The sequence below is a fragment of the Vulpes vulpes genome, chromosome X (genome assembly GCF_048418805.1).
Source record: "Vulpes vulpes isolate BD-2025 chromosome X, VulVul3, whole genome shotgun sequence".
NCBI lineage: Eukaryota > Metazoa > Chordata > Mammalia > Carnivora > Canidae > Vulpes > Vulpes vulpes.
This window is the reverse complement of record NC_132796.1, coordinates 90,241,409-90,256,911: the sequence shown is the minus strand read 5'-3', so window position 1 is coordinate 90,256,911 and position 15,503 is coordinate 90,241,409. Positions and strand designations below refer to the sequence as shown.

The window sequence follows — 15,503 nt, the reverse complement described above, 5'->3', positions numbered from 1 at the left end:
ATTACAAGCAACCAACATCTCCAAGGAACTCAAAAAGTTGGATTTCATTGGAGTGGACAGGAAGGATAGAACAAGAATTAAGCCATACACATTTACTCAGCATAATAAATCAATCAAACCAATAAAGCAGAAATCCGTTATGATGCTGAAATAGGGATACAGGAATAATATCTCTCTTGGCAAGGTAACCATATTATAACACGCTTTTACTACACAAAAGCATCTTATTTGGAAATAAGTCTTGGCCTATGACTTATCTATTGGTGTGTAATGCCAAACTTTTATTCTTTTACGATTTTCTTTATTTATTTGACAGAGAGAGAGAGAGAGAGAGAGAGAGAGAGAGAGCACAAGCAGCGGGAGCACCAGGCAGAGCTAGAGGGAAAGGGAGATGTAGATGCCCCACAGGGCAAAGAGCCCGATGCAGGCTAGATCCCAGGACCCTGGGATCATGACCTGGTCCAAAGCAGACACTTAACCAACTGAGCTACCCAGGCTCCCCTGTTATGACAAGCTTTTAAAATAGGTTTTCATTATGTTACTAGAACACAGGATGTACTACCACTGAGGCCCAAAAGACGATAGTCACGATTCATAAGCATGTCAGGAAAATCCCACACAAGAAAAGCAGAAAGTTGAGTCTTTTGGAAATAGGCAGAAAAAGACATTCAGTTGTCTATATTGAAGAATCTTTCATCTTTTCAGAAATGGCTTAAGTTCTGTGGGAAGATCATTGACAAAGCTGTTCTAAGGAAGATAATAGGTGTTTTAGTGGAAAAATGTGTCTCCCATTATCATGATTTTCCTAACCCCAAGTTCCTAATCAAAGTTTAATTGAGGGTTGCTATGGAGAATCCTTATAAGTAAATGTCAATTCACATTAGAACCAACAAAAATATTGATCATGCCAACGTTATAGAATGTATTACACTGTATGATGTAAACTTGACGTCAGCTTCCCAACACCTCTCAGGCTTTAAAGATTAAGTCTCTATTTCTAGCAGAAGGAAAGATTTTTGTAAAATGGCCACTCATTAATCTAACAAGTTAAAACTGTGGTTTTTGTTTTTGTTTTGAAGATTTTATTTATTCTTTCATGAGAGACACACAGAGAAAGGCAGAGATATAGGCAGAGGGAGAGGCAGGCTCTCCATGCGGAGCCTGATGCAGAACTCAATCCCTGGACTCCTGTATCAGGACTTGAACTAAAGGCAGAGGCTCAACCACTGAGCCATCCAGGCGCCCCTAAAACTGGGTTGTTTTCTATGCATTGCCCAGATTATACATCTTTACTCTGAACTCATTGTGGTCACTTGGAATTCCTTTTTTTTTTTTTTTTCACTTGGAATTCCTAAACCAATCTCCTGATTGCCCAAAAAAGCATCAGTGGAGTTGGTATAAGGTAAAAAAAAAAAAAAAAAAAAAAGCATTCCCCTCTAGATATGCATGAATTGGGACCTTTGCAACTTGAATGCACAAGATTGCACGGGTTTTTACAGAATTTACTAGAGGTTTGAGATGGGGAAATGATCAACTCAATCTTTGAGGGAGATGATGGACATTCATCTAGGACAGAAAAATACAACATTAGGGATGCCTGGATGGCTTAGTGAATGAGTGTCTGCCTTTAGTTTAGGGCGTGGTCCTGGTCTGGGAATGAAGTCCCATATCGGGTTCCCTGCGAGGAGCCTGCCTCTCCCTCTGTCTGTGTCTCTGCCTCTCTCCCTTTGTCTCTCATGAATAAGTAAATAAAATCATAAAAAAAAGAAAAATACAACATTAATTCTGACCCAGGAGTATAGATAGACTGGGAAAGTACACACTACCCTAGGGAACATAAGAGAATCTACTGGGGAAAAGCAATGTTACTTATATTAGAATGTCCCCCTATGTATGATAAAGCATAACCATCTCCCCACACATTGTAATACTGTCTTAGTCTATACTATTTTGAAAGCTTGTTTCAAGAATTTATAGAGATGCCTGAAATTGGTATTTAGGTCATATTCACTCATTCATTCATTCATTCAACAAATCTATACGGCAGACACCTTGCCAGATACTAGGCACAAGGAAATAAACAAATAGACTGGATTAAGACTTCATGGAGCTTAGAGTACACAGAGGGAGAGAGAAAATAACTCAACAGGTAAGTATTTTAGGTTAGACCATATGAAACTACCAATAATTCACTGTTTTTAGCCAACAGGAATAGCAATGTAATATGGGTCAACTTAATATAATGACATATTATGATAACCTACATTAAGAAAAATGGGGGGAGGGGCAAACAATTAGAGTCTGTACTAATGGAACCTCATCTATTATGGGTGACAGAGAAAGTTTCCTTGAGAAAATGAAGCTCAAACTAAGATCCAAATGTTAAGTGGGCTTAACTAGTTGAAGTGAGTGGGTTATGAGTGTTGAAGACCAAGTGAGGGGCAGCCCTGGTGGCACAGCGGTTTAGCACCCCCTGCAGCCCGGGGTGTGATCCTGGAGACCTGGGATCGAGTCCCACGTCGGGCTCCCTGCATGGAGCCTGCTTCTCCCTCTGCGTCTCTCTCTGTGTCTCTATGAATGGATAAATAAAATTTAAAAAAAATGAAGACCAAGTGAGGTCAGCATGATATAGGAAGAACTCTCATTCCCCAGCTCTATCTTTTCTGGTAGAAAAGAGCATGCCAGGGACACCTGGGTGGCTCAGCAGTTGAGCTTCTGCCTTTGGCTCAGGGTATGATCCTGGGGTCCTAGGATCCAGTCCCCCAACAGGCTCCCTGTAGGGAGCCTGCTTCTCCCTCTGCCTGTGTCTCTGCCTCTCTGTGTGTGTCTCTCATGAATAAATAAATAAAATCTTTAAAAAAGACAAGGAAAACAGCATGCCAGGTTGATAGGCTAAAGAACTCTGAGGACAGCATCTGGTAGCAAAGGATACCTAACAATGGCCCTAAAGAACAAGAGCAATGAGAACCTTGATTCGAAACAAGGTGTAATATCTACACACACTTACAAGCAGCAAGTAATGCCAGAACCAATAGGACTCAAAAAAAAAAAAAAAAAAGCCCCAGAATTGACAGGTCATTTCAATGGCTTTGAGAGAAGTTTCCTTCCTTTCAGTGACTATCAAAAAAATCTGATTAAACTCCAGCTAATCCAATTTACAACATGCTGTTCACATGAGAAGAGTCTGTAGATAGGTCTTGGGTTTGTGTGTGTGTGTGTGTGTGTGTGTGTGTGTGTGTTTTAAGCTCATATTACCTTCATTTGTCATCTTGACAGGATATTTTGTATTGAATATCTAACAGTAAGAGAGGGGACCAACATTTAATTGTCAAACATTCTCTGTCAAAAGATTGTTTGGGAAAGTATGCAGTGGTTCCATTTTCATGACAGAATAAACTCTTATTTTGGTGGGAGTCTTTTTTCCCTTTGATCTCCTTCTGCAGCAGAGGAATTTATTTTTCCCTGGTAAAGATAACCATTTTGTTTCTTACAAAGAAGAATTCAGTATCAGGTATGGTCAATATTGTAATTAGAGAAATCACCTAAAAGTTGAAGTACTAAAAAGATCTTGTTACAAACTAGTCTCTGCAACAGAAATACAGGGTGGTCCCAGTGCCAGTGGTGATTCCACATGAAATGGTCAAAAGAACATTCCTGAACATGCTCCCATTGACATAATTTATTACTAGCTAGTAATGACAGCCATCTAACCTCTTGACAGTTTAGAATTTCTAGTGGCACATATACTCAGATGCGAATTGTGGGATACCTGGGTGGCTCAGCAGTTGAGCATCTGCCTTTAGCTCAGGTCGTGATCCCAGGGTCCTGGGATCGAGTTCCCCATCAAGTTCCAAGTTCCTTGCATTGAGCCTGCTTGTCCCTCTGCCTGTGTCTCTGCCTCTCTCTTTCTCTCTCTCTCTCTCTCTCTCTCTCTCTCTCGCTGTATCTGTCATGAATAAGTAAATAAATCTTAAAAAAAAAAGCATTCAGATGTGAATTGTATACTACTTTGGACCACGTTTCTAGATATTTCCTTCAACCAGGAATATTTAACATCCACACACAATCAATAACAGAAACATTTTTTTTTTAATTTTTTTTTTTATTATTTATTTATGATAGTCATACAGAGAGAGAGAGAGAGAGAGGCAGAGACACAGGCAGAGGGAGAAGCAGGCTCCATGCACCAGGAGCCCGACGTGGGATTCGATCCCGGGTCTCCAGGATCGCGCCCTGGGCCAAAGGCAGGCGCCAAACCGCTGCGCAACCGCTGCGCCACCCAGGGATCCCAATAACAGAAACATTTATTATGAATGTCATACAATGGACTTTAAATTTATATTACATTTATTCCTCAAAATAACCTTATGAGGTAGATGTTTTATCCCGGTTTCACAAATGATAATGAAGGTTAGAGAAGTTCAGACAACTGACCAAGTTAAAACAAGCCAGTGTCTAACCCAGGATGTAAATCCAGATGCAGCTTTTTCTTTTTTTTTTTTTAAAGTATATATAATTACGGTATAACATTTTCATGTCTCTAGTTGGTAGTGTGTTTTGTTTGTTTTTTCTTTTTTTAAACTTTTTTTTTTTTATTATTTATTTATGATAGTCATACAGAGAGAGAGAGAGAGAGGCAGAGACACAGGCAGAGGGAGAAGCAGGCTCCATGCACCGGGAGCCCGACGTGGGATTCGATCCCGGGTCCCCAGGATCGCGCCCTGGGCCAAAGGCAGGCGCCAAACTGCTGCGCCACCCAGGGATCCTGATGCAGCTTTTTCTAATAAGCCATATAGCTCAAAGCACACTAGTCCAATATAGTGTAGTAGAGTAACTTCCATTGCTTAGACTTAGGCTTCAGAGAACAGAGATATATAAGTGATCAAAAGTCACCATCTTCTATGGCCATGAACTATCTTCAGTCAGCACATTCCTCCAGGTCTTCTTCTGGTTTATGATCAGAGACCTTAAAGGCACCACCAAACAATACAGTTATACAGAATACATATGCTAAAGCTCACTCTTGGGACACCTAGGTGGCTGAGTCATTGAGCATCTGCCTTCTGCTCAGGGCATGATCCCAGGGTCCTGGGATTGAGTCCCGCATCCGGCTCTGCACAGGGAGCCTGCTTCTCCCTCTGCCTGTGTCTCTGTCTCCCTCTGTGTGTCTCTCATGAATAAATAAATAAAATCATTAAGAACAAAAAAAGAAAGACACTGATCACATTAGTGTTTACTAACTCAAGCTCAATCTCCTCCCTAGTGAGAAGAATAATAATGCTACCACTGGAGAAATGCTATTGTTCAAAGTAGCAGAATTCAGGGATCCCTGGGTGGCTCAGCGGTTTAGCACCGCCTTCGGCCCAGAGTGTGATCCTGGAGTCCCCAGATCGAGTCCCGCGTTGGGCTTCTGCATGGAGCCTGTTTCTCCCTCTGCCTTTCTCTCTGTGTGTCTCTCATGAATAAATAAAATCTTTTTTTAAAAAAAGTAGCAGAATTCCTTCTTCAGCAAGGTGGGGGGTAAGAGGGAAGGATGGTGGGGGACAAGACCCACGTATTATTGAATGTGTGTTGAATTGATTTCTAAGAAAGTCAGATTAGGCGACTATCATGTCTTTATTTTGCTAATTAGAAAAGTACTTTTAGAAAGAACTAAATTACTCAGGCAAGAGGGAAGATTTAAGAGCCTCTGTGAGGGAAGAGGGCTAAAATGCAAAGTGAGGCAGGGGAATGCCAGGTAGAAACTTTAAAAAAAGAACTGAGAGATCTCATGGGTAACTGAATTAAATTTGGTGAGTGCTATGAGATATAGTTTTCATATTTATCAATTCAAGGAGCAGCAATAATATTCAGTAATAATAACAGCTGCTAATCTTTGAGGATTGCAAATATTGCATCTAGCTCGTAAGATGAATTATGCCATTTCATCGTTATTAGAATCCTACAAGATAAGCACTATTATTGGCCCCACGTGACTGTGAGGAAACTGAGGCCTACAGAGGTTACATAACTTCGTCCAGTCATAACTAGGAAGAAGCTGACTCAGGATGAATGCTTTAATCAGCGGGTTTTCAAAATCTATGCTACAAGGGAAAAAAAGCCAAGTAATGAAAAGCAGAAAGAGACAGGAAGGAATCAATCCCTTTCTACTTTCTCTTCTTTCCTGTAAAATCTAATTCTATCCAAGAAAATCTTGCAGTGCAGGTTATTAGAGATCAACTTGTCTTATATTTTACAAAATGCAAATAATCCCATTTCTTAAAAGTTTGCTTAGAAGCCCCTTCCCAATCATCACATCTTACGATAAATCTCCACAAATGACGCAAATTCCCTTTTAGGAAAATCATAAACACAAGGAAACAAAACTGAAATTCAAAAATAAATTCTCACTTCCATATATGGAGTTCATTGGCATATGATTTTTTTCCTCTGCACAAAAGTAACAACTAGCCTTGGAGGTCTTCTAGTTTCTGCAACACAGTTCACAAAACATGGACTCTGAAAAGGACAAGAAACAATCCTCAGCCTTTCAGAGTCTGTTAGTGTTTATATATGTCAAAGCAACAATACTTTCATTTAGCTAACAGAAAGGGAAAACTATGGAAGTCACCAGAACAAATGATCACAATTTAAGTGAAAATGGTATTGAAAATGATCATGGAAATTTATTTATTAACAAAGCTTCAAACTCTGTGGATTCTGAACTTTAAATTGAATTTTAATCTTTGATTTCAGGGTTTGTTGAAACTCTATAAATAGCTCAGTATTTTTCTGAAGCTTATAAAATTGGTGAGAGCAGACAGTTCTGATCTAAGAGAATTTAAATAATTAGTATACAAAAGAAATGCATACATACAATTTCTCCTCAAAATCGTTCTTAGTCTCAGGGTACAAAAAAGGCAAACTTAAATTTTGTTCTTCTAAGAATATAGCTTAAACTTGTATCTAGGAGCACTTATCAGGTATACATACATAAATCTAAATATATCCAAATGAAAGAGTTGACAAACAAAAAATAAGATTCACTGATTTTTCTTTTTCTTTTTTTTTTTTAAGATTTTATTTATTTACTCATGAGAGACACAGAGAGAGGCAGAGACACAGGCAGAGGGAGACGTAGGCTCCATGCAGGGAGCCCAACATGGGACTGGATCCCGGGCTCCCAGGTCAGCCCTGGGCCTAAGGGAGGCGCTCAAAGCCCTGAGCCATGGGGGGGGGGGGGGGGGGGGGTCCCAGATTCATAGATTTTTCTAAGGGTTGTGATGAAGTTTTGGAATATAGGCGAGGTTTAGTGGGGTGAGGTCTGGAGTCAATGACCAAGAAAGAATTCTTCAAATGTCTTTGCTGAAAAAATGGTGATTTTATTAAAAATGAGGACAGGATCCATCAGCAGGAAGAGCTGCTGCCCCAGGCTTCTGAGGAATGGCTGATTATAAACCTGGGAGATGGGCAGCCAGGGTGGCGCAGCGGTTTAGCGCCACCTTTGGCGCAGGGTGTGATCCTGAAGTCCTGGGATCAAGTCCTAGGTCGGGCTCCCTGCATGGAGCCTGCTTCTCCCTCTGCCTGTGTCTCTGCCTCTCTCTCTCTCTCTCTCTCTCTCTCTCTCTCTGTCTCTCTCTGTCTGTCTCTCTCTCTCTCTCTCTCTCTCTGTGTGTGTCTCTCATGAATAAATAAATAAAATCTTAAAAAAAAAAAAATAAATAAACCTGGGAGTTGTGAGGGGTTTGAGGATAGATTACTCTCTAATGAATTTTGGAAGCAAGATTTCCTGGACCTTGAAGGGGCTAACTATTGCTTGGGAAAAGGTCATTTATTACCATCTAATAAAACCTGAGTCAAGAGACCCTTCAGATGTACATCTGTAAGGCCATGTGCTTGGGGGATGATTGCCAACAGGTATCTTGGGAATTTAGAGATAAAGGACATTTCTAAAGGAATTTTTAAATGTTAAAGTAGACTTACAAGATCCTGGGGAGTCAGGCTAAGATTGCCTTTTGCCCTTAGCAAAGTATTAACATCCAGGCAGTTGAATCCTTAGAGGAATGCTCCTCTGTCTGTTTCAAGGACTTGTCAATATGCTGCCCTGGGCTCATGCTTTGTCCTCAACTAGCCCTGTTCTGAATCAGGTGAACAGGTACAAAGGGCTATTGTAATCTCCCCTCATCATTTTACACTTCAGGACACAGTGGTCAGTGAGTGGGATTCTAAAAAAGGACATACAGCCAGATAGTGTGAGATACAGGTAGGAAACTGGCAAGAGGTGTGTATGAAAAATCAGGAAAAAGTATGGGAGTGTCTGAAAAATCAGAAAAAGATTAGCTCATTTGCAGGGTTGTAGGCCACGTTAAAGACTGGATATTAACTTTACAATTTGGGGGAAATATTTTTATGGTTTTAATCCGGAAAGCAAAATTATTAGATTTATATTTTAGAAAAATTACGCTATAGGAAGTTGGAAAAGGTGCCTCAAAGGGCTTAACTCAGAGAAAGAAGATCAGTTAAAATACTATAACAATGTGCCACATGAAAAAAGAAAAAGAAAAAATATCTCATGAAGAAGTTACCAGGGATGAGTGAATGGAATGTCCATAGTGGATAGAAACCTCTAGAGGATAGAACATAGTTGCAATCTATTAATGAGGTAGAAGTTATGCTCAACAGTTTGTGACCAAGTTAAATGAAGCAGGAGGGGAGGCGTCAAAGAGGAAGAATAGTATATAACATGAAAGTATTAAGCACATAGGCAATGGGTCCAGATGACCTGTGTTCAGATGTTTAATTTCATGCTCATTGACTGTGGCACCATAAGCAAATAAATCAATCCTTCTATAATTGTTTCCTCATCTTTAAAATATGTACGTTAGTACTGGCCTCATAGGTTCTTATGAGGACTAATGAATTGAAGTATAAAAAATACTGGAAAAAAGTGTCTAGTATACTAACGTATAACATAACTATGTAAGTGTTCAATAAAATTTGAAAAGACCACGATTTCAGACATTAAGTACTGCCATCCACTGAGGTTCTTTAAAATTTAAATTCAATTAATTAACATAGAATGTATTAGGGCAGCCCTGGTGGCTCAGCGGTTTAGCGCCACCTTCAGCCCAGGGCTTGATCCTGGAGACCCAGCCCCATGACTAAAGCATGAGTAACCAGAGCTCTTACATAGAATCTGATACATGCACACTGCGATTGAGAGAAACTGTTTCCTTATGAGTTTTAAACTATAAAGATGTAGGCTTAGGTATGATGGTAGATCTCTTCCTTGCCACATGAGGAGCTTGGCCAAAAATGTTATTGATGCACAGAGAAAAATAGAGCACCAGTTACAATACTAACAGGTATCTGCCTTTAGGTTTCCCAATTATTTGACCTTATTAATTACATTTTTATTTAAACCAGCTTGAACCGCGTCATTCTTTAACCACAGAGATATGATAAGAACAATATACTGAATGTATATATCCAGGGGAAATTAAAAACAAATTATTGACTTTAATTAATTAGCAAAATTTTACAAATGACACAGATATCCATGTAATACAGAAGACAGGAAGAAACATCATAAAATAAGATGATCATTCAAAATGTTGTGGTAGCAGGAAAATTAGACAAATATCACTATATAAAAAAGCTATCCAAACATAGATATAAGAAAAAGGAAACAAACAAGAGGGGATCCAATTGAGAAAAAGGGACAGATGCATCCTAAGAGTAGAAAAGAAGTTACAGAAAGATATAATTTAACAAGTTTCTGTAAACGATCTTGTGTTAGGCATTGTTGTAACAAAAGAGAAATTTCTACATGGTTCTACAGTGCTAAGGGAATAGAGTTATCCAAGTCCTGAACGGTCCACTTAATGATGCACTAGAGTTATAATTAAAGTAGGGCTGAGAATAGTTGAGGCATCATCACAGTATGACACTGAATTACACACTATAGAAAAGAGCCAAAGAATATCTAAGATGGGCACACAGATGTGCTTTTCAGAACATAAGAAATGCCTCCTAGGATTACACGAAGTCTTATCTGCCTGTGATTCTGTAACAGAGGCTCCAAGGGGAAAGAGAGGAGCAGAAACGAGTACAGTTGACACTTCAATGACAAAGATTTAAAATGTATGGGTCCACTTATATGTAGATTTGGTTATCAAAAAAATATGTTGGAGGGACCCCTGGGTAGCTCAGCCATTGAGCAGCTGCCTTCCACTCAGGGCTTGATCCCAGGATCCAGGATCCAGTCCCACATTGGGTTCCCTGTGGGGAGCCTGTTTCTCCCTCTGCCTATGTCTCTGCCTCTCTCTCTCTCTCTCTCTCTCTCTCTCTCTTTCTCTCTCTCTCTCTCTCGTGAATAAATAAATAAATCTTTTTAAAAAATTTGTTGGAAAGTTTCTTGGACATTTGTAACAATTGGAGAAAACACAGAGACAAACCACAAGGCACAGAAATACCGAAAAAAATAAGGAAAAGTTAGATGAGTCATGAATAGATAAATATATGTAGAAACTAGCGTATCATTTACTATACCATAACATATACACAAGTCTATTATAAAAAGTTAAAATTTATCAAAACTTACAAACACAGACATGTATTATTTTTTTATTTATGATATCTACTTATAACATCCACATTGAGCTGTATCATGTAAGACAATAATGATGTTGGATAAGACAAACAGATGACTCATCCTGTAAATAGACAACACAAACTTACCGTATACATAAATACAGTACAATCCTGGAAATGCATTTTCTCTTCCTTGTTTTTCTTAATAACATTTTCTTTTCTATGGCTGACTTTATGGTCTGCACATGGCATTGTAGAGGCCCAGGGCAGGCTGCCCAAAGATAGGCCCCTTTTACAGGAAAAGCTCTCAGACTTCCCCACCACAGCCTAAATTTACATTGGAAAAGGGGAACCTAAAACAGGAAACCTACTATTAACAAATACTCACCTTTACCTAAGGAATTTATCTGCATAATAAGGCAACCTTGTTTTTCCAAACATCTCCTTTCACCTTCTTGTTAAGGACCTTCTTCCCCGCCCCCCCCCTCGCCACCTCTTTTTTGGTATTTTATTTATTTATTCATGAGAGACACAGAGAGAGAGGCAGAGACACGGGCTGAGAGAGAAGCAGGCTCCACGCAGGAAGCAGGATCATGTCCTTGGGCTAAAGACAGAAGCTTAACCGCTGAGCTACCTAGGCGTCCCAACCTTCTTCCCCTTGAAAGACTCTAGGGCAGATGAAGGAAGGACTTCCACCCCTTTACAGTATATAATAGAAATAAGAAATAAAACTTGTGATAATTAACTGTTTATGTTAACAGTAAGGATTCCAGGCAACAGTAAATTATTAATTGTAATGTTTTTATGATGCCAAAAATTATAAGCAGATTTTTCAACTGCATGTGTGGGGACAGGGAGATTGGTGTCCCTAACCCCAACAATGTTAAAGGATCAACTGCAGTAGTTGATAAAATGTCATATATAAAAAATTACAGAGCTGCAAATGCACTATGTCCTTTCACAGGCCTGTTATGGATCTAGTACTTAAAGATAATCTATTGAGGAACTGTTCACAGCATGAAGGCAGGGGGTGGAACGGGGGAGGGGGGGGTGAAGAACCCTTCAGAAAAGGTTTCTTTTTTTTTTTTAAGATTTTATTTATTTATTCATGAGAGACACAGAGAGGCAGAGACACAGGCAGAGGGAGAATCAGGTTCCATGCAGGGAGCCCGACATGGGACTTGATCCATGAGTCCCAGAGTCCCGGGATCAAGTCCCATATCAGGCTTCCTGCATGGAGCCTGCTTCTCTCTCTGCCTGTGTCTCTGTCTCTCATGAATAAATAAATAAAATCTTTTTTTTTTAAAGCAGACTTCCCTTTTCTTCTGCCTAAGACTAATGCCTTCATTTTTTTTGTATCCTATAATGTAACAGAAATCATATTAAATTGATTGTCCCCTTTTTTTCTCCCCCCCCCCTTTTTAAGATTTACTTATTCATGAGAGAGAGAGAGAGAGAGAGAGAGAGAGAGAGAGAGGCAGAGACATACACAGGTAGAGGGAAGAGAAGCAGGCTCCATGCAAGGAGCCTGTTGTGGGACTAGATACTGGGACGCCAGGATCATGCCCTGAGCCAAAGGCAAATGTTCAACTACTGAGCCACCCAGGTGTCCTCTCTTTCTCTCCTTTATAATCAACCTCCATGTACTAGGTCCTTTCCACCTGCATTTAAGTAAGTTCAATTTCTCCTCTTAAATACATAACTCCCTAAACCCGATACAGCTGCTTACTTATTTGCCTCCTCCAGGTCACAACCAAGCTTCTTAAAAGAAATATGTTCAGGGGTGCCTGGGTGACTGAGGTCATGATCCCAGGGTCCTGGGATCAAGCCCAGCATTGGGTTGCCTACTATTCTCCGTGCCCCTCCCTCCTGCTCTGCTTTCTCTTGCTCTCTCTCTCTAAAATAAATCAATAAATAACATCTATAAAAAGAAAAAAATAAATATGTTCAATTGCTAACTCCATTTCTAATCTATAATCAGTATCTATCTCAACATGATTAGGTTTCTATCTCCAGTGATACACCCAAGCATTTCTCACCATGGACCTCAAAGAGCTCCTTATATTAAACCCCAAAACAGTTCTCAGTCATTATCATATTTGAGGCACCAAAAACATTAGATATTGTTTAAAAAAATCCTTACTACTAAAAATACTCTCTTCCTTTGATATTCCTCCTACCTTTTACACCAGAGATTCCCTTCCTCTTTTACCTCCTGGTGTTCCTCAAGATTCTATACTGGTTCTTCTTTAATTTGTCCACTACATTTTTGGCTGGTGTAAAATTCTTTCCACTCTGATGGTTTCAATTGCCATGGATACACTAATGACTCCAAAATCTATATCCAAGTTCTTTCTTCTTAGTAATAAACATATTCAACTTCCTATTAGTAGGCAAGGCTATTTGAATAGGATAGGATAGGATGGGATGGGATGGGATGGGATGGGATGGGATGGGATAGGATAGGATAGGATAGGATAGGATAGGATAGGATAGGATAGGATAGGATAGGATAGGATAAGATTTAAAAAGAATGGAAAGGGCATCTCTTTCACCACGTACTAAAACCAAATGTTCTTTATCTTTATCTGCTCCCAAAAACTACTCCTTAAACTTACTTATATTTTTAACTGCTTACTCAGAACTTCCACAGATTAGAGTATCCAGCAGGCATCTCAAACACAACATATTCAAAACAGAACATGCGCTTGTTCTTCCCAAGCCTGTTACTCTCTGAGTCTTACATAGATTGGAAATTTGTTCAATATATTTAATAGCCCAACAGAAAAACATAGATTTCATCTTTAAGGCCTGGCATTCCCACATGCACTCACGGAAATCTATTTAATCTTAAGATTATTCTTTGGCACAGATTTTGTTTACAATCATACTTCTAGGGACACCTGGGTGGCTCAGCGGCTGGGCATCTGCCTTTGGCTCAGGGCAAAATCCTGGAATCCAGAGATCCAGTCCCACATCAGGCTCCCTGCATGGAGCCTGCTTCTCCCTTTGCCTCTGCCTCTGCCTCTCTCTCTCTCTCTGTGTCTCTGATGAATAAAATATTTATAAATAAATACATAAATGAATCATACTTCTATATACTTATAATTTTAAATAGCCATCTTAAACTTGCTAATCAACCGGATTACCCGAAAATCATAAACAATAACCCGACAACTTAGTGAAAAAGAAAAAGGCCTCCCAACTTCATTTAATCAAAGAAGTGGTCTTTGCAGCAAATTATCCATAATATTCTACTACTTTCTGGGATATGTGACATTGAGAGGGCTGCAATTGTTTGTAAAAAACAGTGGAGGGCACAGATGAAAGACGAACTAGCATCAGATTCATACCACTTACGCACACATATCATTGTTTATACTATTACCATACTAATAAAGAGTTTGCTTATAGACTCATGATCATGTAATTGCAACAGCTCTACTTCCAACATTGCCCAAATCTGTCCTGGCCTGTCCATACTCACAGCCAACACCTTAACCAAAAACATTAGTAATAGTAGTAGTAGTAGTAGTAGTAGTAGTAGTAGTAGTAGTATTTTGCTTGAACCACTATAAAAGTCTCTCGGTGGCGTTTTTCCCGCCTTTAATTGTTGCTCCTAACGTTTCCTCTTTATAAAATAGCGAGAGTAAATGTTACCAAAGAGGACAACAGATCACACTACTTCCCTCTTAGGAACCATATCTTATTATTTCATTTAGAAAAAATTTTAAATTCCCTGACATGGCCTAAATAGTCCCTACCTATCAAATCACATCTCTTATCATCACTGCCCTCCACCCTTTAAATATAAACTGTGAAAAAAATTAAAAATTTAAAATAATAAAATAAATAAATATAAACTGTGAAGGTAATCAAGAATTATTTAGAAATTATAACCATGGTGCTATAAGGATAACAAATGGCATGATCTCAATCTCCAAGTTTTGATACAGAAATAAAAATATATTGAATGTTACTCTAGGAGTTATAAAGTATTTCTATACATATCTTGACTTCTATGAACCTCACAGAGTATGAATTATGTGGAAGAAATTTCATTATCCCCATTATACACTTTATGAAACTGAGAAAATAGAAAAAGACTAAAATTAGTTTTCTTAACTTCCAACCAAGTCCTATATACCCCACTGCATTACAGGACCATGGAAATGTGAAAACCAGTATCCTTACAAAGCACTCTTACAGATGTCTTCTGTTAACAAATCACATGTTCTATCTTCATGCAATTTTCATTGTTTTGTAGAGTTTCAAGAATTAGAAGCATCATTAAAATTAATTAATTCATCCCTATAAGGACAATGGGTAACATGCAAACTTCTTTAGTAAAAATTGCATACCAACAGTAGAAATGTTTCCCCACCAAAAGATTTTTGCTTTATTTTACTATTTTCCTGTTATAAACAGAAAAAATGACTATAACTAAAATTCTGGGATTATCCCACAACATATATTCTCACTATACTATGACCTTCTCCAAGACACTAGCCATGTTTTATTCACCATGGCATCTACAATACATAGTATACTGCCTGATATAAAGTTCCTAATATTTAGTGTTTAATAAACATGCGCAAGTAATTCATTAAGAATAAGTAGCTATTGGGACACCTAGGTGGCAAGCAGTTGAGCATCTGTCTTTGGCTCAGGGAGTGATTAAGGGTCCCAGGATGGAGTCCCTCATCGGTCTCCCTGAATGGAGTCTGCTTCTCCTCCGCCTATGTCTCTGCCTCTTTCTATCTCTGTGTCTCTCATGAATAAATAAATACTTTTTAAAAAATCTTTAAAAAATAAGTGGCTATCAATATGAAAGAGAAGGATAAATCATACTGTCTTTCCTATTCAGTAAATATGTTTGTGCATATCTGTGTTACTCTGCTCAAAAAAATGACCAATTTTTTTCAATAGCC

At 38.9% G+C, this 15,503-nt stretch overlaps 1 long non-coding RNA gene across 1 annotated transcript in view; it reads right to left on the bottom strand.

Moving 5' to 3' along the window:
- LOC140596200 (uncharacterized) overlaps nt 1-15,503 on the bottom strand; it is a 623,902-nt gene that overhangs the window by 126,425 nt on the left and 481,974 nt on the right. The gene's annotated exons all lie outside the window — the stretch shown is intronic.